At 46.9% G+C, this 27603-nt stretch overlaps 1 protein-coding gene across 1 annotated transcript in view; it reads right to left on the reverse strand.

Moving 5' to 3' along the window:
- The window catches only part of LOC132209000 (utrophin-like), a 123894-nt gene extending 110990 nt beyond the window's left edge, over positions 1 to 12904 (reverse strand). The window contains exon 1 of the mRNA XM_059644231.1: positions 12792 to 12904. The gene's annotated coding sequence lies outside the window, so the exon portion shown is untranslated. The remainder of the gene's footprint in view (positions 1 to 12791) is intronic.
- Positions 12905 to 27603: the final 14699 nt, after the last annotated feature.

Consider the following 27603-nt stretch of genomic DNA (forward strand, 5'->3'; position numbering starts at 1 on the left):
TCCATCAGTCAGTGCATCTCATTTCACTCATTCACTGCATCGCATTTCACTCAGTCACTGCATCGCATTTCACTCAGTCACTGCATCCCATTTCACTCAGTGATGCATCCCATTTCACTCAGTCACTGCATCCCATTTCCCGCAGACACTGCATCCCATTTCACTCAGTCACTGCATCCCATTTCACTCAGTCACTGCATCCCATTTGAAGCAGTCACTGCATCCCATTTCACGCAGTCACTGCACCGCATTTCACGCAGTCACTGCACCGCATTTCACGCAGACACTGCACCGCATTTCACGCAGACACTGCATCCCATTTCACTCAGTCACTGCATCCCATTTCACTCAGTCACTGCATCCCATTTCACTCAGGCACTGCATCACAGTTCACTCAGCCATTGCATCACAGTTCACTCACTGTCTGAATCACAGTTCACTCAGTGAGTGCATCACATTTCACTCAATGATGGAATCACATTTCACTCAGTGACTGAATCACATTTCACTCAGTCACTGCATCCGATTTCACGCAGTCACTGCATCCCATTTCACGCAGTCACTGCATCCCATTTCACGCAGTCACTGCATCGCATTTCACGCAGTCACTGTATCACATTTCACTCTGTCACTGCATCCTATTTCACTCAATCACTGCATCTCCTTCACCACAGTCACTGCATCCCATTTCCATCAGTCACTGGTGCCCGTATCTCACAGACGCTGCATTCAATTTCCCACACTCACTGCATCCCATTTCCCATAGACACAGCATCTCCTTTCCCTCAGTCTCGGCATCTCATTTCAATCAGTGATTGCATCCTACTTCCCACAAATACTGCATCCCATTTCCCTCAGTCAGTGCATCCGATTTCCCTCAGTCACTGCATCCCACCTCCCTCAGTCAGTGCATCCCATGTCCCTCACTCACTGCATCCCATGTCCCTCACTCACTGCATCCCATTTTACTAAGACAGTGCGTCCCATTTCTCTCAGCCACTGAATCCCATTTCCCTCAGTCACTGTACCCCAAGCCCGCTCGGGCACTGAATCCCTGTTAACTCAGTCACTCCTTCCCAGGACCTCAGCCACTGCATCCCATGTCCCACAGTAACTGCATCCCATTTCCATCAGGCACTGCAGCTCATGTCACTCTGTCACTGCATTCAATTTCCATCAGTCACTGCATCTCATTTCACTCATTAACTGCATCCCATTTCACTCAGACACTGCATCCCATCTCACTCAGTCACTGCATCCCATTTCCATCAGTCACTTCATCCCATTTCTGTCAGTCACTGCATCCCATTTCCATAAGTCACTGCATCCCATTTCCCTCAGTCACGGCATTCCATTTCCCTCAGTCGCTGGATCCCATTTTTCTCAGTCACTGCATCCCGTTTCTCACTGATGCTGCATTCAATTTCCGTCAGTCACTGCATCCCATTTCCCTCATTCACTACATCTCCTTCACCACAGTCACTGAATCCCATTTCCAACAGTCACTGTTTCCCGTATCTCACAGACGATGCATTCAATTTCCAACACACACTGCATCCCATTTCCCATCGTCACAGCATCTCCTTTCCCTCAGTCTCTGCATCGCATTTCACTCAGTGATTGCATCCTACTTCCCACAAATACTGCATCTCATTTCCCTCAGTCACTGCATCCTATTTCCTTCAGTTACTGCATCACCTTTCCAACAGTCACTGCATCTCATTTCACTCATTCACTGTATCCCATTTCACGCAGTCACTGAATCACATTTCCCTCAGTCACTGCATCCCAGTTCACTCAGTCTCGGCATCTCATTTCCCTCAGTCACTGCATCCCATTTCCCTCAGTCACTGCATCCCATGTCCCTCAGTCACTGCATCCCACGTCCCTCATTCACTGCATCCCACATCCCTCAGTCACTGCATCCCATTTCACTCAGTCACTGCATCCCATTCCCCACAGTCACTGCATCCCATTCCCCACAGTCACTGCATCCCATTCCCCACAGACACGGCATCCCATTCACTTGAGTCGCAGCATCCCATTTCAAACATACACTGCATCTCCTTTCCCTCAGTCACTGCATCCCTATTCACACAGTCACTGCATCCCAGTTCACACAGCCACTGCACCCCATTTCACACAGCCACTGCATCCCATTTCACACAGCCACTGCATCACATTTCACACAGCCACTGCATCGCATTTCACTCAATGCTTCACTTTACACTCAGTCAGAGCATCCCATTACCATCTGTCACCGCGTCCCATTTCCTCAGACACTGCATCTCCTTTCCACAGTCACGGCAATCCCATTTCACTCAGTCACTGCATCCCATTTCACTCAGTCACTGCATCCATTTGACACAGTCACTGCATCCCATTTCCCTCAGTCACTGCATCCCATTTCCACCAATTACTGCATCCCATTTATCTCAGTCACTGAATTCCATTTCCCTCAGACACTGCATCCCATTCCCCACAGTCACTGAATCCCATTTCCCACATTCACTGCATCCCATTTCCATCAGTCACTGCATCCCATTTATCTCAGTCACTGCATCCCATTTATCTCAGTAACTGCATCCCATTCCCCACAGTCACGGCATCCCATTCACTTGAGTCGCAGCATCCCATTTCAAACATACACTGCATCTCCTTTCCCTCAGTCACTGCATCCCTATTCACACAGTCACTGCATCCCAGTTCACACAGCCACTGCACCCCATTTCACACAGCCACTGCATCCCATTTCACACAGCCACTGCATCACATTTCACACAGCCACTGCATCGCATTTCACTCAATGCTTCACTTTACACTCAGTCAGAGCATCCCATTACCATCTGTCACCGCGTCCCATTTCCTCAGACACTGCATCTCCTTTCCACAGTCACGGCAATCCCATTTCACTCAGTCACTGCATCCCATTTCACTCAGTCACTGCAACACATTTCACTCACTGACTGCATCCCATTTCACTCAGTGACTGAATCACATTTCACTCAGTCACTGCATCCCATTTCAAACAGTCACTGCATCCCATTTCATTCAGCCTCTGCATCACATTTAACTCAGTCAGTGCATCCCATTTCACTCAGTCAGTGCTTCCCATTTCACTCAATCACTGCATCCCATTTCACTCAATCATTGCATCTCCTTCACCAGAGTCACTGCATCCCATTTCCAACAGTCACTGTTTCCCCTATCTCACAGACGCTGCATTCAATTTCCCACACTCACTGCATCCCATTTCCCACAGTCACAGCATCTCCATTCCCTCAGTCTCTGCATCGCATTTCACTCAGTCGATGCATCCCATGTCCCTCAGTCGATGCATCCCATGTCCCTCAGTCACTACATCCCATGTCCCTCAGTCACTACATCCCATGTCCCTCAGTCAGTGCATCCCATTTCCCTCAGTCACCGCATATCATTTCCCTCAGTCACCGCATATCATTTCCCTCAGTCACCGCATCCCATTGCACTCAGTCACTGCAGCCCATTGTCCTCAGTCACTGCATCCCATTGTCCTCATTCACTGCATCCGATTCCCCTCAGTCACTGCATCCCATTTCACTCAGTCACTGCATCCCATTAACCTCAGTCACTGCATCCCATTTCACTCAGTCACTGCTTCCCATTTCACTCAGTCACTGCATCCCATTACCCTCAGTCGCAGGATCCCATTTCCAACAGACACTGCATCCCATTTCCGTCAGTCACGGCATCCCATTTCCCTCAGTCACTGCATACCATTTCCATCAGTCACTGCATCCCATTTCCCTCAGTCACTGCATCCCATTTCCTCAGTCACTGCATCTCCTTTCCACAGTCATGGCAATCCCATTTCACTCAGTCACTGCATCCCATTTCAGTCAGTCACTGCATCCCATTTCACTCAGTCACTGCATCTCCTTCACCACAGTCAATCGTCCCATTTCACTTAGTCAGTGCGTCCCATTTCACTTCGTCACTGCGTCCCATTTCCATCAATCACTGCATCCCATTTCCCAGTCACTGCATCCCATTTCCCTCAGTCACTGCATCCCATTGTCCTCAGTCACTGCATCCCATTACCCTCAGTCACTGCATCCCATTACACTCAGTCACTGCATCCCATTACACTCAGTCACTGCATCGCATTTCACTCAGTCACTGCATCCCATTAACTTCAGTCGCAGGATCCCATTTCCAACAGACACTGCATCTCATTTCCCTCAGTCACTGCATCCCATTTCACTCAGTCACTGCATCCCATTTCACTCAGTCACAGCAGCCCATTTCACTCACTGACTGCATCCCATTTCACTCAGTGACTGAATCACATTTCACTCAGTGACTGAATCACATTTCACTCAGTCACTGCATCTCCTTCACCACAGTCACTGCATCCCATTTCCAACAGTCACTGCAGCCCATTTCACTCAGTCACTGCATCACATTTCACTCAGTCACTGCGTCACATTTCACTCAGTCACTGCATCACATTTCACACAATCACTGCATCCCATGTCCCACAGTCACTGCATCCCATTTTCATCAGTCACTGTTTCCCGTATTTCTCAGACCCTGCATTAAATTTCCCACACTCACTGCATCCCATTCCCCTCAGTCACTGCATCCCATTTCCCTCAGTCACTGCATCCCATTTCACTCAGTCACTGCATCCCATTTCACTCAGTCACTGCAACACATTTCACTCACTGACTGCATCCCATTTCACTCAGTGACTGAATCACATTTCACTCAGTGACTGAATCACATTTCACTCAGTCACTGCATCTCCTTCACCACAGTCACTGCATCCCATTTCCAACAGTCACTGCAGCCCATTTCACTCAGTCACTGCATCACATTTCACTCAGTCACTGCGTCACATTTCACTCAGTCACTGCATCACATTTCACACAATCACTGCATCCCATGTCCCACAGTCACTGCATCCCATTTTCATCAGTCACTGTTTCCCGTATTTCTCAGACCCTGCATTAAATTTCCCACACTCACTGCATCCCATTCCCCTCAGTCACTGCATCCCATTTCCCTCAGTCACTGCATCCCATTTCACTCAGTCACTGCATCCCATTTCACTCAGTCACTGCAACACATTTCACTCACTGACTGCATCCCATTTCACTCAGTGACTGAATCACATTTCACTCAGTCACTGCATCCCATTTCAAACAGTCACTGCATCCCATTTCATTCAGCCTCTGCATCACATTTAACTCAGTCAGTGCATCCCATTTCACTCAGTCAGTGCTTCCCATTTCACTCAATCACTGCATCCCATTTCACTCAATCATTGCATCTCCTTCACCAGAGTCACTGCATCCCATTTCCAACAGTCACTGTTTCCCCTATCTCACAGACGCTGCATTCAATTTCCCACACTCACTGCATCCCATTTCCCACAGTCACAGCATCTCCATTCCCTCAGTCTCTGCATCGCATTTCACTCAGTCGATGCATCCCATGTCCCTCAGTCGATGCATCCCATGTCCCTCAGTCGATGCATCCCATGTCCCTCAGTCACTACATCCCATGTCCCTCAGTCAGTGCATCCCATTTCCCTCAGTCACCGCATATCATTTCCCTCAGTCACCGCATATCATTTCCCTCAGTCACCGCATCCCATTGCACTCAGTCACTGCAGCCCATTGTCCTCAGTCACTGCATCCCATTGTCCTCATTCACTGCATCCGATTCCCCTCAGTCACTGCATCCCATTTCACTCAGTCACTGCATCCCATTTCACTCAGTCACTGCATCCCATTTCACTCAGTCACTGCATCCCATTACCCTCAGTCACTGCATCCCATTACCTTCAGTCGCAGGATCCCATTTCCAACAGACACGGCATCCCATTTCCGTCAGTCACTGCATCCCATTTCCCTCAGTCACTGCATCCCATCTCCCTCAGTCACTGCACTCCAAGTCCCTCAGTCACTGCATCCCATGTCCCTCAGTCACTGCATCCCATGTCCCTCAGTCACTGCATCCGATTGTCTCAGTCACTGCATCCCACTTCACTCAGTCACTGCATCCCATTTCACTCAGTCACTGCATCCCATTTCACTCAGTCACTGCAACACATTTCACTCACTGACTGCATCCCATTTCCGTCAGTCACTGCATCCCATTTCCCTCAGTCACTGCATCCCATTTCCATCAATCACTGCATCCCAGTTCACTCAGTCTTGGCATCTCATTTCCCTCAGTCACTGCATCCCATTTCCCTCAGTCACTGCATCGCATTTCACTCAGTCACTGCATCGCATTTCACTCAGTCACTGCATCCCCTTTCACTCAGTGACTGCAACACATTTCACTCACTGACTGCATCCCATTTCCCTCAGTCACTGCACCCCAAGCCCGCACGGGCACTGCATCCCTATTAACTCAGTCACTCCTTCCCAGTACCTCAGTCACTGTATCGCATTTCACTCAGGCACTGCATCCATTTCCATCAGTCACTGCATCCCATTACCCTCAGTCGCAGCATCCCATTTCCCACAGACACTGCATTTCCTTTCCCTAAGTCAGTGCATCTCATTTCCACCAGTCACTGCATCCCATTTCACACAGCCACTGCATCCCATTTCACTCAATGCTTCACTTTACACTCAGTCAGAGCATCCCATTTCCATCCGTCACCGGGTCCCATTTCCTCAGTCACTGCATCTCCTTTCCACAGTCACGGCAATCCCGTTTCTCTCAGTCACTGAATCCCATTTCAATCAGTCACTGCATCTCCTTTCCATCAGTCACTGCATCTCCTTTCCATCAGTCACTGCGTCCCTTTTCACTCGGTCACTGCGTCCCATTTCACTCAGTCACAGCGTCCCATTTCCCAGAGTCACTGCATCCCAATTCCCAGTCACTGCATCCCATTTCCCTCAGTCACTGCATCACATTTCCCTCAGTCACTGCATCCCATTCCCCTCAGTCACTGCATCCCATTGTCCTCAGTCACTGCATCCCATTGCCCTCAGTCACTGCATCCCATTGTCCTCAGTCACTGCATCCCATTGCCCTCAGTCACTGCATCCCATTGTCCTCAGTCACTGCATCCCATTGTCCTCATTCACTGCATCCCATTGTCCTCATTCACTGCATCCCATTTCACTCAGTCACTGCATCCCATTACCCTCAGTTACTGCATCCCATTTCACTCAGTCACTGCATCCCATTTCACTCAGTCACTGCATCCCATTACCCTCAGTCACTGCATCCCATTACCTTCAGTCGCAGGATCCCATTTCCAACAGAAACTGCATACCATTTCCTTCACTCAGTGCATCCCAGTTCACTCAGTCTCGGCATCTCATTTCCCTCAGTCACTGCATCCCATGTCCCTCAGTCACTGCATCTCACGTCCCTCATTCACTGCATCCCACGTCCCTCAGTCACTGCATCCCATTACGCTCAGTCACTGCATCCCATTTCCCTCAGTCAGTGCATCCCATGTCCCTCATTCACTGCATCCCACGTCCCTCAGTCACTGCATCCCATTTCACTCAGTCACTGCATCCCATTTCCCTCAGTCACTGCATCCCATGTCCCTTAGTCAATGCATCCCATGTCCCACAGTCACTGCATGTCATTTCACTCAGTCACTGCATCCCATTTCACTCAGTCAGTGCGTCCCTTTTCGGTCAGGCACTGTCTCCCATTTCCCTCAGTCACTGCACCCCAAGCCCGCTCGGGCACTGATTCCCTATTAACTCAGTCACTCCTTCCCAGTACCTCTGTCACTGCATCCCATGTCCCTCAGTCAGTGCATCCCATGTCCCTCAGTCAGTGCATCCCATGTCCCTCAGTCAGTGCATCCCATATCCCTCAGTCACTGCATCTCATTTCACTCAGTCACTGCATCCCATTCCACTCAGCCACTGCATCACAGTTCACTCAGTGACTGAATCATAGTTCACTCAGTGACTGAATCACAGTTCACTCAGTCACTGCATCCAATGGTCCTCAGTCACTGCATCCCATTTCCATCAGTCACTGCATCCCATTTCCCACAGTCACTGCATCTCCGTTCCTCAATCACTGCATGTCATTTCACTCAGTGTCTGCAGCCCATTTCACCTCAGTCACTGCATCCCATTACCATCAGTCACTACATCCCATTACCCTCAGTCACTGCATCCCAGTACGCTCAGTCACAGCATCCCATTTTCCTCAGACACTGCATCCCATTTCCCTCAGACAGTGCATCTGATTTCCATCAGTCACTGCATCCCATTTCCCTCAGTCATTGCATCCCATTAACCACAGTCACTGCATCGCGTTACCCTCAGTCACTGCATCACATTACCCTCAGACAGAGCATCCTATTTCCCACATTCACTGCATCTCCTTTCCCTCAGTCAATGCTTCACATTCCACTGAGTCACTGCATCCCATTCCACAGTGTCACAGCATCCCATTTCACTCAGTGACTGCAACCCATTACCCTCAGTCACTGCATCCCATTTCCATCAGTCACTGCGTCCCATTCATCTCAGTCACTGAATCCCAGTTCCCTCATTCACTGCATCCCATTTATCTCAGTCACTGAATTCCATTTCCCTCAGACACAGCATCCCATTCCCCACAGTCACTGCATCCCATTTCCCACAGTCACTGCATCTCCGTTCCTCAATCACTGCATGTCATTTCACTCAGTGTCTGCAGCCCATTTCACCTCAGTCACTGCATCCCATTACCATCAGTCACTACATCCCATTACCCTCAGTCACTGCATCCCAGTACGCTCAGTCACAGCATCCCATTTTCCTCAGACACTGCATCCCATTTCCCTCAGACAGTGCATCTGATTTCCATCAGTCACTGCATCCCATTTCCCTCAGTCATTGCATCCCATTAACCACAGTCACTGCATCGCGTTACCCTCAGTCACTGCATCACATTACCCTCAGACAGAGCATCCTATTTCCCACATTCACTGCATCTCCTTTCCCTCAGTCAATGCTTCACATTCCACTGAGTCACTGCATCCCATTCCACAGTGTCACAGCATCCCATTTCACTCAGTGACTGCAACCCATTACCCTCAGTCACTGCATCCCATTTCCATCAGTCACTGCGTCCCATTCATCTCAGTCACTGAATCCCAGTTCCCTCATTCACTGCATCCCATTTATCTCAGTCACTGAATTCCATTTCCCTCAGACACAGCATCCCATTCCCCACAGTCACTGAATCCCATTTCCCACATTCACTGCATCCCATTTCCATCAGTCACTGCATCCCATTTATCTCAATCACTGCATCCCATTCCCCACAGTCACTGCATCCCATTTCCCTCAGTCACTGCATCACATTACCCTCAGTCACTGCATCCCATTACCCTCAGTCACTGCATCCCACTTCACTCAGTCACTGCATCCCATTTCACTCAGTCACTGCATCACATTACCCTCAGTCACTGCATCCCATTGTCCTCAGTCACTGCATCCCATTACCCTCAGTCACTGCATCCCACTTCACTCAGTCACTGCATCCCATTTCACTCAGTCACTGCATCCCATTTCACTCAGTCACTGCATCCCATTAACTTCAGTCGCAGGATCCCATTTCAAACAGACACTGCATCTCATTTCCCTCAGTCACTGGATCCCATTACGCTCAGTCACAGCAGCCCATTTCACTCAGTCACAGCAGCCCATTTCACTCAGTCACTGCATCCCATTTCAAGCAGTCACTGCATCCCATTTCAAGCAGTCACTGCATCCCATTTCATTCAGCCTCTGCATCACATTTAACTCAGTCACTGCATCCCACTTCACTCAATCACTGCAGGCCATTTCACTCATTGACTGCATCCTATTTCACTCTGACACTGCGTCCCGTTTCCCTCAGTCACTGCATCCCATTACCGTCCGTCACTCCATCCAATTACTGTCAGTCACTGCATCCCATTTTGATCAGTCACTGCATCCCATTACACTCAGTCACTGCATCCATTTGACACAGTCACTGCATCCCATTTCCCTCAGTCACTGCATCCCTTTTCCACCAATTACTGCATCCCATTTATCTCAGTCACTGAATTCCATTTCCCTCAGACACTGCATCCCATTCCCCACAGTCACTGAATCCCATTTCCCACATTCACTGCATCCCATTTCCATCAGTCACTGCATCCCATTTATCTCAGTCACTGCATCCCATTTATCTCAGTCACTGCATCCCATTCCCCACAGTCACGGCATCCCATTCACTTGAGTCACAGCATCCCATTTCAAACAGACACTGCATCTCCTTTCCCTCAGTCACTGCATCCCTATTCACACAGTCACTGCATCCCAGTTCACACAGCCACTGCATCCCAGTTCACACAGCCAGTGCATCCCATTTCACACAGCCACTGCATCCCGTTTCACTCAATGCTTCACTTTACACTCAGTCAGGGCATCCCATTTCCATCTGTCACTGCGTCCCATTTCCTCAGTCACTGCATCTCCTTTCCACAGTCACGGCAATCCCATTTCACTCAGTCACTGCATCCCATTGCCCTCAGTCACTGCATCCCATTGTCCTCAGTCACTGCATCCCATTGTCCTCATTCACTGCATCCGATTCCCCTCAGTCACTGCATCCCATTTCACTCAGTCACTGCATCCCATTACCCTCAGTCACTGCATCCCATTTCACTCAGTCACTGCATCCCATTACCCTCAGTCACTGCATCCCATTACCCTCAGTCACTGCATCCCATTACCTTCAGTCGCAGGATCCCATTTCCAACAGACACTGCATACCATTTCCATCAGTCACTGCATCCCAGTTCACTCAGTCTCGGCATCTCATTTCTCTCAGTCACTGCATCCCATTTCCCTCAGTCACTGCATCCCATTTCCCTCAGTCACTGCATCCCATTTCCCTCAGTCACTGCGTCCCATTTCCATCAATCACTGCATCCCATTTCCCAGTCACTGCATCCCATTTCCCTCAGTCACTGCATCCCATTTCACTCAGTCACTGCATCACATTACCCTCAGTCACTGCATCCCATTGTCCTCAGTCACTGCATCCCATTACCCACAGTCACTGCATCCCATTACCCTCAGTCACTGCATCCCACTTCACTCAGTCACTGCATCCTATTTCACTCAGTCACTGCATCCAATTTCACTGAGTCACTGCATCCCGTTTCACTGAGTCACTGAATCACATTTGTTGTTCTCACTTGAATGCAATGGTCATGAATCTCCTCCAATGGTTGGTCATGTATTTCCAATGCAAAATTTTACCAAGTTTTGATTTTCAATTTTGATTACATGTGTCTCCTCTATTCTATAGGATGCTGCAATAAACTCAAATTTGACAAATCATAATTCAACCACCATTACCTACAGAGTTAATTTCATCAAACAGATCCAATTAGAATTGTCACATTCCCAAATCCTGATTCACCTTTTTCTAATTATGGGCCACGTGGTTAAGAAAAAAGACACTTAGAATCACAGAGATGTACAGTCGGGAAACAGATCCTTTGGCCCAATTTGTCTATGTTGACCAGATATCCTAAATTAATTTAGTCCCATTTGCCAGCATTTGGCCCATATTCCTCTCAACCCAGCCTATTCATATACCCATCCACATGCCTTTTAAATGTACAAGCCTCCATCACTTCCTCTGGCAGCTCACTCCATACATGCACCACTATGAAAAAAATCCGGTCCATTTTAAATCTTCCCTCTCTCATTTTTAACCTATTCCCTCCAGTTTTGGCTTCCAGCAATCCGGGGAAAAGATCTTGGCTGTTCGCTCTATCCACGTCCCTCGTAATTGTATAAACTTCTATATGGTCAGCCCTGAACTCCCAAGTTCCAAGAAATAGCTGCCTGTTCAATCCCACGGTATACCTCCAACCTCCGATGCTGGTAACATCCTTTTAGAGCTTCTCTGAACCCTTTCAAGTTTACAACATACAACAATACAGCGCAGAACAGGCCCTTCGGCCCTCAATGTTGTGCCGACATCCTTCCTCTCGCAAGGAGACCAAAATCGATTGCAGTATTCCAAAAGCAGCCGAACCAACGTCCTACATGGCTGCTAAGTGATCTCCCAACTCCTATACTCAATGCACTGACCGATAAAGGCGAGTACACCAAATGTCTCCTTCATATCCTTTCTACCGGTGGCTGTACTTTGATGGAACTACGAAACTGCACTCCAGCGTGCTGCCCTGATTTGCCTTTCCAAAATGTAGCACCTCACATTTGTCTAACCTCAACACCACCTGCCATTCCTCAGTTTATTGGCCCTTGTCAATGTCCCATTGTATTCTGAGGTGACCTTCTTGGCTGGCTACTACACCTTCAATCATTGGGAAACTTACTAACCACACCTTCTATTTTCATGTCCAAATCATTGCATCACTTCAACTCCCCCTCCCACTCCCTGAATGACATGTCCATCCTGGGCCTCTTCCAGTGTCACAACCAAACCACCCAGAAACTGGAGGAGCAGCACCTCATATTCCGCCTCGGGAGCTTCCAACTCAACAGCCTCAATGTGGACTTGGCCACCCTCAAAATCTCCCCACCCGCCAACCTCATCCCAAGACTAGTTCCTCCCCTCATCCCCGCCTCCATGACCTGTCCGCCTTCTCTCCCACCTATCCACTCCTCCCACCTCACTGACCAACTCCCACCACTGCTTGGAATTATTCTTCTTTTCACACTTCATCAGCTCGATGTTATTTCTAAAATCTATTTTCCAATTGTTGGAAAAAGTGAGAAAAAGAGAAGTAAAAGAAGTTACATTCTTACCACTCGTGAAATCTCTGAATATTCTTCTGTTGAAAGGCCGCCAAGGAACGATGCAATTCTTTTGTCACAAACGCTGTGAGGGAGACATCTTTTTCGGTTCCACTAACTCCACCCTAAGGAAGACAAACCCACGTAACATACCTGGTGACTTAAAGCATACTCTATTGTTGCCCAAGGTGGAGAGCTGGATGAACACAGCAGGTCAAGCAGCATCAGAGAAGCAAGAAAGCTGATGTTTCGGGACGAGACCCTGCTTCAGAAAATTGGCGCTGGAGAATCTGAGATAACAAGGTGTAGAGCCGAATGATACTGCTTGGCCTGCTGTGTTCATCCAGCTTTACACCTTCTTATCTCAGATTCTCCAGCATCTGCAGTTCCTACTACCTCTATTGTTGCCCTTTCACTTTACTGAACTAATATGAGCCAGTAGTTTTGTTTAGGCTCGTGTAATCTTACGCTTAATGGCCTGGACAAAATCCTGAATTAATTTTGATCGACTGACGGGAGGAGAGATGAATTTTATAGAAAATTTTGTTTTCTACCAATTTGCAGAGGGCATCGTGGGCGATTGAAGGACAGTGTTATTATCCTCCAGGTCTGCGGACTGCATCGTTACCAACTTGCCCATTTGCATATACATACAATATTCATTATGTACCAATGAAACATAATAAACCAATACTGCGTACTAAAAACAACCCTCACATATCAATGGAAATTTAAATATTTATCATAGAGTTTGAAGGATTGAATTCAATGATAAAAAGCAAAAACCAGTGAAGATGAGTGCAGTTGGTCAGCACTTTTGCCACTAAGTGGAGGTTGGCAGTTTGAGGCCACCCAGGAACAAGCAAGCTCTGTCTAACTCCAAGGGCAGCACGGTGGCTCAGTGGTTAGCACTGGTGACTCACAGCGCCAGGGACCCAGGTTCGATCCCACCGTTGGACGATTTTCTATGCGGAGTTTGTACATTCTGCCCAAGCCTGCATGGGTTCCTGCTGGGTGCTCTGGTTTCCTCCCACAGTCCAAAGATGTGCAGGCTAGGTGTATGGGCCATGCCAAACTTGCCCATTGTGTTTAGGGATGTGTAGATTAGGTGTGTTAGTCATGGGAAATGTAGGGTTACTGAGGAAAGGGTTGGGGGATGAGTCAGGGTGAGATGCTCTTTGGAAGGTGGCTGTGGACCTCTTGGGTCAAAAGGGGCTTGTTTCCACACCGTAGGGATTCTATGATATGGAAGTATCTTTTGAAGTGGACATTCATGGGTATGCTGTAACAGAGACCTTGAAATACTGCACAACAAATATTTGGAACTAGACTGTCAATTCAGACATAGCATCAAAAAAGGTCATGGAAGTTGTCACCGATATAAAGCAGGATTGATGAAAATCCAGCAGGAAATGGTGTCAAAAGGCACAGTATCTTTTATTCATCTCCAGTTATTTTGTCCAAGGCACTGGATGCTGGCAGGATTGAAACATTTAAGAAATGCTTCACAAATCACATATAAGGACCTGCACATCTTTGAACAATGGGAGGAAACTGCAGCACCTGGCAGAAACCCCTCACAGACGCGGGGAGGACGTGTCAATTCCACACAGATATTTACCCAAGACTGGAATCTCAATTGGCTCCCCAGTGCATGAGCAGCTCTAACCACTGAGCAACTACCTTGCCCAGAAGGGCTTTTATAAGCGCATACATTATTTCCATTAAGACAGATCCAATCCTCTATGTCCAATCAAAATAACATATTGTAGATATCATGACAACAATCATAAATGATTTTGAACAAGTAAATCAAAAAAATTGAAATAGTTTCCATGCCTAAATACTAGATATGGTGCAGTTAAGATGAATAGTGCAACAACAAAAAGGCCATATTTTATGTGACGATCGGTAACACTTGAAAACTTGCAACAATTCGTCGCCAGTAGTGCTCTGAAGTGGCTTGATGGTGCACTCCTTCAGACACTGGAATGAAACACCAAAGATCACAAATTCTCCTTCAATACCGTGTTGTAACAGTGACTGCATCAACCTGTGTTTATGGGCCTGACTGGAAACCCACACAACATGCATAAACAAAAAAATAATCTAAGGTGATAGGAGAAAAAAATGTATGTATGCAACGTCTTTGAAAAGCAATTATTTGTAGCGGCTGCAAGCCCATAAGAAATCTCATTTCGCAGATTATATTCATTTGTACTGCAGGTCATGCCAGTCAGAATCAGTTTTCGTTTCATGACAGATAACTAAAATGTCCATTACAATGAACTTTGGTTGATCAGAAGATTTTAAGTAAGGACTATGTCTTGTGTGAGCTGACGGCATGAGGGGATGGAGAAGGTACATGCACTGCTGGCATCTTGACACCATTGAATGAGCAAGCGTGGACGCAAAGGTTGTAACAGGTAACAATTGCACAGGCAATATCTTTTGAGCTCCTTCCGAGCAGGCCTGTAATACTCTAAAGCTGTGCCAGACCCTCACTTCCTCCACCTTACGTACGCTGCCTTTTCTTTTTGACAAGAAGCACCTCTGTACCCGTCATCCAAGGCTCCTTAATCTTACCCCTTCTTACCGGTCTCAGAGGAACAAATTTATACATCACTCGCAACAACTGCTCCTTGAACAGCCTCCACATGTCTGCTGCGCCCTTTCTGTGGAACAATTGCTCCCAATCTGTACTTCCCAACTCCTGTCTGATAGCATCATAGTTTCCTTGACCCCAGTGAAATATCTTCCCCTGGTAACTGCTCCTTTCCCTTTCCATGGCTATGGTAAATGGGAGGCTCTTGCGGTCACTGTCGCCAAAGTCTTCTCCCACCACAAGATCTGACACCTGTCCTGGCTCATCGCCAAGCACCAAATCCAAAATGGCCTCCCGCCTCGTCGGCCTGTCCACATACTGAGTCAGGAAACCCTCCTGAACACACCTGACAAAAACGGCTCCATCCAAACCATCTGCACTCAGGAGGTTTCAATCTATATTGGGAAAGTTGAAGTCACCCATAACAACAACCCTGATACGTTTGCACTTTTCAACAATCTGCCGGCCAATGAGTTCTTCGATCTCCCAACTGCTATTTGGGGTCTGGAGAAAACCCCCAGTGAAGTGACTGCTGCCTTGCTGTTCCGAACTTCCACCCACACTGACTCAGTCAACAAACCTTCCTTGGCAACCTCAGCCCATACCACCTCAGTAGATGAGTCCTCAAAGGTTCTTTCAGCCGCCGTTATGCTGTCCTTGACCAACAAAGCCACACCTCCCCCTCTTTTTCCACCTTCCCAGACCTTAATGAAAGATCTAAACCCGAGAACCTGGAACCTCCATTCCTGACTCTGCTCTATCCATGCCTCCGAAATGGCCACAACATCGAAGTCCCAGGTACCTATCCAAGCTGCAAGCTCACCTACATTATTCCGGATACTCCCGGCATTAAAGTCGTCAAACTTCAATCCAGCTTGCTGTCTGCCAGCACACTTCTGTGACAGTGAGGTCCTGACCATGTCCTCCCTACGCTCATCCTCTTGTGTACGAGGAGTACACCTCAGTTTCCCATCCCCCTTCTGAGCTCGTTTAAATCCACCCGAATGGCACTAGCCAATTTCCCACCCAGGATATTCGTGCCCCTCTCATTCAAGTGGAGACCGTCCTGTTTGTACAGGTACCACCTTCCCCAGAATGAGCCCCAATTGTCCATGTACCTGAAGCCCTCCCACCTGCACCATCCCTGCAGCCACGTCTTCAGCTGAAATCTCTCCCTGTTCTTTGCCTCGTTATCATGTGGTACGGGTGACAAACCAGAGATGACCACTCTGTTTGTTCTAGCTCTCGGCTTCCACCCTAGCTCCCTCAAATCCTGCCTGACATCCCTATCCCTCTTTCTACATATGCCGTTGGTGCCTATGTGGATCACGACTTGGGGCTGGTCACCCTCTCCCCTCAGGACCCTAAACACACGATCCGAGACATCACAGACCCTGGCACCTGGTAGGCAACACACCAATCGTGAGTCTCTTTCGTTCCCGGCAAATCTTCTATCAGTCCCTCTAACTATTGAGTCCCCAATGACTATCACTCTCTTCCTATCCCCGCTTCCCTTCTGTGCAAGAGGGACAGACTCTGTGCCAGAGACCTGCACCCTACTGTATACCCCTGGTAAGTCGTCCCCCGGAACAGTATCCAAAACGGTATAGTTGTTTTTCAGGGGAGCGACCGCAGGGGATTTCAGGGGAAGGTTAGTCAACACCGGGTAAACGTGCATTTTTGGCTGAAGAAACATGTGTTTCAATGTGAGCGAATGGAAGAAGCCATGGAGTCAAAGCTAAACATTTCGACAATAAGACAACCATTCTTCAAAGCAGCAGACAGCATGAAAAAGAAATGAGCTGCTTTAATATCCACTTAAAATTTATGTGGAATATCAGATGGAATTTTCTTATTGACTCCATTGTGCAATCATGTCGAGCTAAAAATGTTCACTGCATTAATTAATACTAACCAGAAACGGACTTTGTAGTAAATGGTTTGACGATTTTCTGTATCTGGAACATCCCTTTTCCTTCTCGAACGAAGATCGTACCAACCTATGGTACCAAACTGTGAGTCAAACGGATGGGACACGTAATCTTTAAATTTCTCATCAAAACAGTCTAATCGTATGGTTCTGTGCAATAAAAGAGAAAGAATAAACATGTTTCCAACAATTTTGCTGATGTTTATGAACAGAATGCTCAAATTCAAAAAGTTTGGGCTGGCATGTCTGCTTCCTCCAGCCTGTTTAAACTGTTCCATTCAATGTGAAATTTGTGCTAAGTTTTAGCACACAGGTCTATGTGATCTGCGCCACCACCTTCTATTAGTCATACATGCTTTCCCCCTCTTCCTGTAATACATTCCTTGAAGTGTTCAATGAGATTTTGATTTTAAATCTTATCGTCATATTCTTTTGATTCTCAAGCATCAATGAATCTGATGTTGCCGCCATTCCATGCAGTGCACAGCACGTCAAACAGGAGTCTTACTCTTGCCATGAGCACTGAGGTAGTATGGGGTCACAACTGTCTCATAGTTCAGAATGAAATTCTACAGATAGGGCTATGAAGAGTCATGCAGTTAATTTTATTTGACATGCTATTTCTTTTCTTCACAAATATGCTGGATTTAAAGTGATCTTCACCCTCATTTAAAATGAATTCAATATCCAACCATCTGTAAAACTAGCATATCCAAATTTTAATTTGAGTTCAGTGTTACACAAAGATATTACTTGTTGAAAAATTATGTTCGAGTCAACATTAACATTTCATTCCCTGACAGCGGGTGAACTTACTTTTAAACTCCAATTTTCCTTCGGTATTAATGGAGAGGTGAGCCTTTTTGCAAGCACCGAAAGGCTGCACCAGTTTATGCTAAAACTTACGGAACTGTAAGTTTCACAAATATGTTCCAATTAAACACTAATTCCTATTGAAGCAGTATGAAGCTAAATTCATTCAACTGGACAGCAAAAACGGTCAAGATTTTAAAAGCAAGCAACTATTTTGAAGTCACTCTTCAAATTAAATTCCATCTTGGTGTGTGAGAGTCCATAGGTTCCTCACTCTCAACGAACCATTCAACTGTCATGCAATTACTGAAACACACAGACAAAAAACATCAATGTTAACAGTCACTAAGATTTTGAGAGTGATTTGGAATTCGTACTCAATACCCCCTGGGGAAAATCTGTTCCAATCTGGATAGTACTCACTTATCACCATCCCACCTACCTTCCCTACCACCTCCTCCCCCTCCACACTATTTGTTTCTGAGCTCCCTTCCACCCTCCATTTCTCAGGAAGGGTCCTGACCCAAAACCCCAACTTTCTTGAGCCTCTGATGCTGCCTGCCCTGCTGTGTTCCTCCAGCTCCACAATGTGTTATCTCAGACACCAACATTGGCAGTTCTTACTATCTGGATAACTCATTCTCACCTTGTCACAAGTGATTTATACTCATTATCTTTTCAGATGACGCATGTACATGTATATACATAAATATACATATTGCACTTTTATGCCTGAACCACTAACCTAGAGGATATTTTAAAAGAGTCTCTTCATATCTGCATGAAAGAGAAATCATCAAGGTCATAACTTTCATTTTAGGAATAACTCGAACATTCAAAGTACTCACAGTCAGTGTCCCATTTCCTTGACCAGTCAATTTGATGTGAATCTTTCTTCCAAGTGGAAACTATAACAGCAATTATATTTGAGAGTCAAACACTTCATTGCATCACCAATATTTCCTTGTCTGTTTGAAGCATAACATAATCAAATAATCATGGACAGATTGGCCAACAGTGTAATTTAATGTGTGTTATGGCAACTCAAAATCACAACCATTGAAGTGAGCTTTAAAAAGCTGCTGTCATACAACAGAGCACTTTTTGAGATGCAGTGATGAACATACTTCCTGAGATGCAAATAATATATGCCAAATTAATTCCAAAGAATACCTTTACAATTAAAAAGAAGCTAAAAATCTCTTTACATTGCGAAGCTTGTCAGATTGCTATTAGTCAATGGAAATCGTTCAGAACAATTATTTATTCCCAGATGAAAAGGAAGTGTATACATTTCATGACAACAAAATGTGAGGCTGGATGAACACAGCAGGCCAAGCAGCATCTCAGGAGCACTTTTGTGCTCCTGAGATGCTGCTTGGCCTGCTGTGTTCATCCAGCCTCACATTTTGTTGTCTTGGATTCTCCAGCATCTGCAGTTCCCATTATCTCGTATACATTTCATTTTCACATCTTATCCAAGAGAGAAAAAAAAACACCTTCATGAATGCATTGTCAAACAAGAAGACTCACAAAAAAAGTCATTTGGCCCATTGAATATTCCTCCATCATTCGGTGAGATCATGGTTGATCTCATTACATGTATCATGACACAGCATTTCCACCAAACCCTGCTTATAGCTAATACATGCTGATCCAAGTAACATCCTGGTAAATCTCTGTTTCTGGGCCATGCCTTGTCTTTCTAAATATTTTTTCAGTCATCAACAATTTTCGCCACAGCACATGCACCTCTTTCCTCCAAGTCATTAATAAACAAGCACAAGAGCTGTGGTTCCTTCAGCACGACCTCATTTCTTACTGACAAGCCAACCCTGGCATCTCTGTCCATTTGTATCGGAGATAATAGGAACTGCAGATGCTTCAGAATCCAAGATAACAAAGTGTGGATCTGGATGAACACAGCAGGATGAACACACAGAAGTAGAAGGGTCTCAGCACAAAACGTCAGCTTTTACGCTCCTGAGATGCTGCTTGGCCTGCTCTGCTCATCCAGCTCCACACTTTGTTATCTCTGTCCATTTGCCTGTTCTTTCTATCGGACATGAATCATTGGCTATTTCGTTCCCAACACTTATCCCCTAACAACCACCTCTCTGTGATACCCAGAGTGATGTATCTGTCAATTTCAATCTGCACCACAAACTCATTCACTTTGTTTCATACACTCCCTGCAATTCAATACAAGATCTTCAGTCTGGCATTTACAGCCACCCTTCTTATCTGCTGCAGCTGAAGTGAGACTCCTGACCATTTCCATACTTTTTGTCCTATTACTTGCTCTGGAAACTTTGCTGAGCACTTACCAGCTTCTAACTTTTTCCACAATTTTCCATGCAACTGAGCTCACCCACTCCACACTTTTTATTTTAACGCCCTAGCCCCAGGCCGAGGTCTGTATTTTGCCAGGAGACTTATCCCAATATGATTCTCGTCGAGCCGAGAACACCAGAACAACTCCCTCCTTCCCCATACCGATGCCAATGTCCCATGAATTCAAACACATTTCTGCCATGCCACCATTTGAACAATGTACATCTATAATTATGTTCACACCGTGCCAAATTGCTCAGATAATAATCCAGAGATTATTACCATTCTGGTTCTGCTTTCTCACCTCAGCACCTCGGTGCTCATAATCCCTCAGGAGAACCTCTTTCCTCTTTCTTCCATATCAATGGTACCTGTGTGGACCATGATAGCTGGATTTCTACTCCTCCCACTTCAAGTTCCTTTGTAGCCGAGATGGAATATCCTGAGCCTGGGCACCAGGCAGGCAACACTGCTTTCGAGACTCTCGATCCTGGTCACAACGAACAGTGTTCATTCCCCTAACTATACTACCTCTGATTATAACTAGATGTCACTTTTTATTCCCGCTTCAATGTCCCCCTGTACCACAGTGCTACAGTCAGTTTACTCATCTTCCCTGTACCCTGCACTCTCATCCACACACGAAGAAAGAATCTCAAACCTGTTAGATAAGATCAAAGGCCAAGGTTCCTTCTGCACTACGTCCTGAATCCTTCCACCTGCCCTGTTCTTTGTCATTGGCCACTGACCAAGTTTCAGCGAGTTAATCTAAGGTGTGTGACTGCCTCCTGAAGCACAGCATTCCCCAGTAACTGTCCCCCACATGATTTGTTGATTGGTAAAAACTGACATTCCAGTTCATCAACCCTAAGCTGGAGTATGGGGCCTGACCACTCGCCCGTCATGTAGGTACAAATCATCATCTGGCCTGGCATCTCCATTTCAATTACTTCGATCTTAATTTGATTTGAAAACATTCTGGTCTTTTAGTTTGTAGCCTGTAAATATTTCTCCGATTTACTTGCAATCTGAAAGCTACCGATAATAGATTCTTAAACCAGGAGCGATCACCAACCAATGAAACTGGTTCACCCTCTCGGTCCCTGATTCTGGCTTCAATTCACCCTGTCTCAAAAAAAATGCTTACCAACTATCAGGCAAAAAAAGCAAGCAAATGGCACCTCTTACCCTCTGCACTGACTTACCGCATTGCCACCAAGTTCCCCAAAATATATATTCACTTGGTGCATTTCACTCGAGATGTCATCTCTCCTTCCAGAACGTGCAAAGCATACTGATCCATAGCAATATACTACCTTCAAAACCTCAGCTCTTAGCTTATTACTTTTGAGTACATTCTCAATGCTTTCTCCAAGTCCAAACACAACACATTTACTGGTTTTCCTCTATTAATTCTCCTCCCAAAACTTCCTCCAAAAACCCAAACAAATTAGCCAGACATAATTTCTCTTTCATCAGGCTATGGTGATTCTGTTTGATTAGATTCTGATTTTCCAAATGTTCTGCTACTATTTTCTTCATAGTTGATTGCCACATATTTCCAACAATAGATGTTAGGCTGGTTCGGTTGTAGTTATCTTCTTTTTGCCTCTCTCCTTTTTAAACAGGGATGTCACATCGGCAGTTTTCCAGCCCTCAGATGCTTCTCTGGAATCTAAACCTTTTTGGGAAATTACAATCAATGCATACACCGACTCTGAAGCTCATTGTTTAGAATCTTAGAAAGTAAACCATCACGGCAAAGAGTCTAATCTGCTTTCACTCCATGAGATTGTCGACTGCTACTTCTCTCACGGTAGTGAAGGTGTGGTAGTGATGTGTTTAATTCCTCCCTGTTTTCTTTAGTAATAAGGGGATCCTTGAAGTATCTTCCACTGTAAAGACTACCCTTTTCTCATTATCACTGATAATGGGAACTGCAGATGCTGGAGAATCCAAGATAACAAAGTGTGAAGCTGGATGAACACAGCAGGCCAAGCAGCATCTCAGGAGCACAAAAGCTGACGTTTCAGGCCTAGACCCTTTTCTCATTATCATTGTTTCTTGATTTAAAAATTAACCTGGCCGTTACAGCCTAGCATATGATTAATGGCATTACCTCTAAAACCTTCTTGGCTAAAGTGTTCAATAAATTGCTGCAACCTGAAAGAAGTAATTCTTCCCTGAATTAATGGGCAACCAATTTGAAAATGTGGCCTCTGGTCATAAAATCTTTCACAAATGGGAGTAATCTCTACGGATATACACTATCAAGCCTCTTAAGAATCTTACATGTTGAAAAAATAAGATTGTTTTCAATCTTATAAACGCCAATGAACGTAGTCCCTGCCTGCCCAACTTTCCTAAGCATAGCAATCCCCTACGCCATTTCCGAAATCAACCCAGTCAACATGAGGTGTACGGCCTCCGCAGCATTCGCTCTGTGGCCGTACATGACTTGTAAGTTACCATCTTGCTGCTACAACTCTACTTCTATTAACGATGCAGTCCTCTGTCCATCCGAACATACTACCCTTGAACACACGGGCTCTTTTCCTTCGAGACACCTTACGAGCTGTACCTTATCAAATGCTTTGTTGAAATCTCAATGTACGACATCAACTGGTGGTCCTTCATCAGTAATGTTTGTTTCCTTCTCAAAGCACTGTAGCAAGTTTGTCAAGTATTATTTCCCCGTTATGAAAGGATGTTCACTCTGTCGGATGTTATAGCACACTCAGTACCCTGTTATTTCATCTTTCATTGCCGGCATGAACATCTACCCAGGTTGACCTAAATTGGCAATACTTGCTTACTATTTTGTCAAAGTATCTTTGTAATAATGGTGTTATGTTCACCATCTTTCAATCCTCTGAGAATTTTCCACAATCTAAGGATTCTTGGAACATTATCATCAGTGCCTCCATTGTATCTGAAGCTGCGCTGTTCAACATGAGAGGATACAACTCATCACACCCCTTGGATATTTTCTCGACTGATTGGAGTCATGTTTGGAATTCTGTGCAGTGACATTCACTTTTAACAGTTTGCTAAATACTACCAGGAACAGAAATTGTCATCCAGCTGCAACTAAACTAAAGCTTTCAGCACAGAAGGAAGTGTTTCAATTCATTATGAACCTAATAACTCCTGAAAAGGGAAATACAATTTGCCTCAGTCCATAAATGTTCTTCCTCCAACATCCTGAGATGCATCATCTGTATTTCTTCAAATTTACCACAGATTCTGTTTCAATCATCCTTTCAGCAATACGCATGACAACAATTCGGCATTTTTAGTCCCTCTGTAGCCTCCGTTGCACACGTGCATTGTTAGATGATTATTTATTTGCGTGCCTGCTTTTTTGCTCGAATGGATAAAGGTAAATTTCTGTTCTTTTGTCATCAGAGCTATTGCCTCCTCACTCTCATCTTCCTTGTTTTATCCTGTGCTGGAATATTTAATTTGTTGACATATCTGAAATATGTTGTTGAATGGATTGGGTTTTGTAACATTGCATCCCCCATAGACCATCTACCGATGTTGTTGCTTGTTCTAACAGTTATTATCTCGCAGAGTGGAAAATGCAGTTTTAAAGCAATGGAACATTATCGATGAAGAAGTTGATGCATAAATTGCTGCGATCTTCTAAACTACAAACTCACCTTCAATTCTTTCTCGGTCAGAGCATTATGCCGGCGCAAATGAATCGTGTTCTCAATGGGACTTCCAAAACCATGGAATTGAATTTGCATGTTGATTTCTTCTTCCCTCTTCAGAAATGCAAAGTAGTATCGTGATGAAGCTTCCAAGGCGATGATTGTGTCCTTCAATGAACGGAAAAGTGACTTTTAGATTCATGGAAATATTTCACTACTTCTATAGACATGAAAGGCAAACATTCTCCCTGCATATGACCCAGTCTCATTTTATCGTATCTTTCTCATTTTACATGCCACGGGATAATCATTGCAGTGTAACAGAAATGTTGATCATGGAAATTTATCACTGTTTTCATAAATAATGGCAAATTTTCAACATCTTGCAATTGTATGAAGGCTCAGTCTCATCACACCTCGCCTGCTGCACAAAGACATTCTTACACTGCTTTCAATGTTAGGGCTGAAACAAAACACAATCATGACACAAATGCATCAACACACCACTTTCAACAGGATCTGATATCCTTGCCAGGCACTGGAGGGGTTGCGGAGACTGGTGAGTGGATAAAGTCATTCCTCTGTTCAAGCAGGAAAACAGGGACTTTCCAGGAAACTACAGACTGGTGAGTGTCTCATGTCTCAAAAGTATGGGCTAATAAGGGACAGCCAGCATGGTATGATGCGAGGCAGGTTATGTCTTACCAAGTCAGTTGAAGTTTTCAAGGAGGTGACAAGGGTGATCAATTCGGGTAGAACAGTTGATAACATATACATGGATTTTACGAACGTTTTCAATAAGGTCCCTCATGGTATGCTCATCCAGAAGATTAAGATCCATGAGATCCGTGGTGACTTGGCCTGCCCATGTAAGGCAGATGGTAGCGGTGGAAGGCGAACAAAGAGAACACAGTATAGGGCTGGAGGAACACAGCAGGCCAGGCAGCATCAACAATGTCAGCTTTCCTGTTCCTCTGATGCTGCCTGACCTGCTGCGTTCCTCCAGCTCCACACTTGGTTAACTCTGATTCCAGCATCTGCAGTTCTTGCCGTCTCAGTGGTGGAAAGCTGTTTTTCTGGCTGCAGTTCAGTGACGAGTGGTGTTCCGCATCGATGTGATTTCTGCTGTTTGTGATATGGTTTGTGATATAGGTTCACCTGCACATCTGCCAATGTGGTATACTGCATCCACTGTACCCGGTGCGGCTTCCTCTACATTGGGGAAACCAAGCGGAGGCTTGGGGACCGCTTTGCAGAACACCTCCGCTCAGTTCGCAACAAACAACTGCACCTCCCAGTCGCAAACCATTTCCACTCCCCCTCCCATTCTCTTGATGACATGTCCATCATGGGCCTCCTGCACTGCCACAATGATGCCACCCGAAGGTTGCAGGAACAGCAACTCATATTCCGCCTGGGAACCCTGCAGCCATATGGTATCAATGTGGACTTCACCAGTTTCAAAATCTCCCCTTCCCCTACTGCATCCCTAAACCAGCCCAGTTCATCCCCTCCCCCCACTGCACCACACAACCAGCCCAACTCTTCCCCCCCACCCACTGCATCCCAAAACCAGTCCAACCTGTCTCTGCCTCCCGAACCGGTTCTTCCTCTCACCCATCCCTTCCTCCCACCCCAAGCCGCACCCCCAGCTACCTACTAACCTCATCCCACCTCCTTGACCTGTCCGTCTTCCCTGGACTGACCTGTCCCCTCCCTACCTCCCCACCTACACTCTCTCCACCTATCTTCTTTACTCTCCATCTTCGGTCCGCCTCCCCCTCTCTCCCTATTTATTCCAGTTCCCTCCCCCCATCCCCCTCTCTGATGAAGGGTCTAGGCCCGAAACGTCAGCTTTTGTGCTCCTGAGATGCTGCTTGGCCTGCTGTGTTCATCCAGCCTCTCATTTTATTATCTTCACAAAGTGTGGAGCTGGATGAACACAACAGGCCAAGCAGCATCTCAGGAGCAGAAAAGCTGACGTTTCGGGCCCAGACCCTGTATCACAGACGGGGATGGGGTGGGGGAACTGGAATAAATAGGGCGAGAGGGGGAGGCGGACCCAAGATGGAGAGAAAACAAGCTTCAAAATCTCCCCTTCCCCCACTGGATCCCAAAACCAGCTCAGCTCATCCCCTCCCCACACTGCATCCCAAAACCAGCTCAGCTCGTCCCCTCCCGCCACTGCATCTCTTCTTCCTCTCACCCATCCCTCTGTCCCACCTCAAGCCACACCTCCATTTCCTACCTCGACCTCATCCTGCCTCCTTGACCTATCCATCTTCCCTGGACTGACCTATCCTCTCCCGACCTCACCTATACTCTCCTCTCTACCCATCTTGTTTTCTCTCCTCCTTCGGTCCGCCTCTCCCTCTCTCCCTATTTATTCCAGTTCCCTCTCCCCATCCCCATCTCCGATGAAGGGTCTGGGCCCGAAACGTCAGCTTTTTGCTCCTGAGATGCTGCTTGGCCTGCTGTGTTCATCCAGCTCCACACTTTGTTCACGTGGATTGTCCAGCGTCTGCAGTTCCCCTGATCTCTCCTCCTCCTCCTCAACTCCTCCATTGCCACCCAGCCGACTCCTCCTCCTTCCACCCCACCCTCCTCCTACTCCGTGATAACAAAGGAGGAGCAAGAGGAGGGTTGGGGGAGAAGGAGGGTGGGGGGGGAATGAGGAGGAGGGTAGGGGGGGGAATGAGGAGGAGGGTAGGGGGTGGAAGGAGGAGGGTGGTAGGGGGAAGGAGGAGGGTTGGGGGGAAAGGAGGAGGAGGAGGGTGGGGGGGGAATGAGGAGGGTGGTGGGGGGAAGGAGGAGGGTTGGAGGAAAGGAGGAGGAGGAGGGTGGGGAGGAGGAGGGTGGGGAGGAGGAGGAGGGAGGGGAGGAGAAGGAGGAGGGTAGGGGGTGGAAGGAGGAGGGGGGTAGGGGGTGGAAGGAGGAGGAGGGTAGGGGGTGGAAGGAGGATGAGGGTAGGGGGTGGAAGGAGGAGGAGGGTGGGGGGGAGGAGGAGGGTGGTCGGGGAAAGGGGGGTTGGGGGGGAAAGGAGGGGGTTTGGGGGGAGAAAGGAGGAGGATTGGGGGGAGAAACGAGGGGGGTTGGGGGAGGGTGGGGGCAAAGGAGGTTGTGGAGGAGGGTGGTGGGGAAAGGAAGAGGAGGTTGGGGGGTGGAAGGAAGAGGAGGGCGGGGGGGGTGGAAGGAGGGGGAGGATAGGGGGTGGAAGGAGAAAGAGGGAGGGGGGTGGAAGGAGGGGGAGAGTGGGGGGGTGGAAGGAGGAGGAGAGTGGGGGGGTAGAAGGAGGAGGAGAGTGGGGGGGTGGAAGGAGGAGAAGGGTGCGGGGGTGGAAGGAAGGGGGTGTTGGGGGGGGAAGGAAGAGGAGTGTAGGGGGGGATGGAGGAAGAGTGTCGGGGGGGAGAAGGAGGAGGGTGGGTGGGGAGGAGGAGGAGGGTGGGGTGGTAGAGAGTGGGTCAGGACTGCAGGGGCCAGTCG

Source organism: Stegostoma tigrinum, unplaced genomic scaffold (genome assembly GCF_030684315.1).
Source record: "Stegostoma tigrinum isolate sSteTig4 unplaced genomic scaffold, sSteTig4.hap1 scaffold_61, whole genome shotgun sequence".
Taxonomy (NCBI): Eukaryota; Metazoa; Chordata; class Chondrichthyes; order Orectolobiformes; family Stegostomatidae; genus Stegostoma; species Stegostoma tigrinum.